General features: G+C 37.6%; 1 pseudogene; it reads left to right on the top strand.

The window, feature by feature from the left end:
• Positions 1 to 351: 351 nt before the first annotated feature.
• Positions 352 to 1,309, top strand: LOC102496997 (tRNA-dihydrouridine(20a/20b) synthase [NAD(P)+]-like pseudogene; annotated as a pseudogene).
• Positions 1,310 to 1,993: the final 684 nt, after the last annotated feature.

Here is a 1,993-nt window from a genome sequence, read left to right as displayed (position 1 = left end):
TCCCAGATAAATATTGGATCTTCGATTGGGTAGTCTCTGCTACCAGGTCTGCCCCAGCTTGATTGGGATCAACATGAGTACTGGAGTGGGCGAGCTCCAAAGGTGACTGGAAAACCAAGGCCACCAGACAGGTACTTCCCTCCATCTCTCACCACAGCTTGGAGCCACGTCCCTAGGGCTGGCACCATTCCTGAGGTTGAGAAAAAGGTGGCCGCAGTGCTTACTTCTAAATATAAGCCTCATGCTGTAAGTGACTCCAAACTTTATTAGTTAGAAACTGATGGATTGTCCATATCTCAAGTATCAATGTGACAGCAATAAAATCATCAAATTTGAAACAAATCTCTATTCATGAAGAATGACTCTATACAAACCACAATATGTCAAGAAAGAAAAACATCCTGTGATACGTTTTATCTGGACAGTTGGTAAAAGCCTGTGCCCCCATGGTTCGATATTCAAAGTTGACTTTTAGAACTCTAGTAAGAAAATATAGTTATGATCTGTGTTATATGCCAATGATAGCTGCTGCTGATTTTGTCAGATCTATAAAAGCCAGAGACAGTGAATTTACCATGAAGCAAGGTGATTGTTCATTGATTGTTCAGTTTGCTGCTAACGATGCAAGACTTTTATCTAATGCTGCTGGTGTAGTGTGTCCTTACACAAATGGAATTGACATTAACTGTGGTTGTTCTCAGAGGTGGGTAATGGTAGAAGGTTATGGGCTTGCTTAATTAACAAGCCAGAACTTGTTCATGATATGGTGAAACAAGTAAGAAATCAAGTGAAAAAGCCTGGATTTCCTTTTTTTTTTTTTTTTTTTTCAATTTAAATAAGGATTCATGATGGCCTTGCAAGGACTGTAGATCTTTGTTGAAAGACTGAAGCCACAGGAGTTTCCTGGATTACAGTCCATGGAAGAACTGCTGAAGAGGGTTTTTCAGCCAGTCCTCTCTGATGCTATTAAAATAATTAAGAAATTATGTCTATGCCTGTAATTGCTAACAGAGATATGAGACATTTACAAGAAGCAGAAAATGTGTAGCAGATTACTGGAACAAACGGTGTGATGGTGGCAATAGGACTCTTAGCAAACCCGGTCATGTTTGCTGGATATGGAGAAATGTGTCTGGGACTGGATTGACTGACATTACTCTTGAGTTAGAAACTCCATATATGTGTTTCCATTAACATTTAATGTATATGATGGAAAAAGATAACTTCAAAGCAGAAAAAAAGATTACTTAATGCTCTGTCAAGTACATCAACAGTCTTAAATTACTTTACAGACCACTATAACATTTGACTGGACTTCCTGAATTCTTTCAATATATATTTTATGCTTACAACAAAATACACATAAGGTAACATCCTGGTTTTTATTTTAATTCAGTGGCTTTCAAATTTTACTATAAAAATAATCCCTGGGACCATTTTTGAAAATTAGTCCTAGACATCATTCTCAGAGATTATGATTTAGTAGATTCAGAGTGGACTCAGAAATCAGTTTTTAAGAAGATCCCAAGTGGCTCAAACATCCCGGTCATCCCATTGTAGGTCCACATATTGACAAACACTGTTTTATATACTGTCATGATTCAGGAAGGGGAACACGTGAATTTTTTCCTGAAGTAATCATGTTTTTAATATTTTAAAATAAAACTTTTATTTTAATGGCACAAGATAACCCCGGATCTTTATCAGAGGGTTTCAGGAATGTCAGGGGGCAGCATATGATGACAAACACAGAGGCTGGAGGCTCGAGTGATAAAGGTCCAATACCCGCCAAAATACATACAGCCTCTGGAGCCCGTAAAGGCAAGGAAATCAGTTTTCCTATAGATTCTCCAGAAGGACACTTGGCATTGGGTTAGGAATCTGAATTCAGACTTTGAACTTTAGGTTATGTGGAATATAAATAGCACTTTTAAATAAAATAACTTATCACTAACTGACTAGTACTGAATAAGAGTAGTGTTTAGACCGGTTT

This window comes from Tupaia chinensis, unplaced genomic scaffold (assembly GCF_000334495.1).
Source record: "Tupaia chinensis unplaced genomic scaffold, TupChi_1.0 Scaffold000381_1, whole genome shotgun sequence".
In the NCBI taxonomy this organism is placed as follows: Eukaryota; Metazoa; Chordata; class Mammalia; order Scandentia; family Tupaiidae; genus Tupaia; species Tupaia belangeri.
Note: the sequence above shows the minus strand (reverse complement) of the source record. Positions and strands in the feature narration are given on the sequence as shown.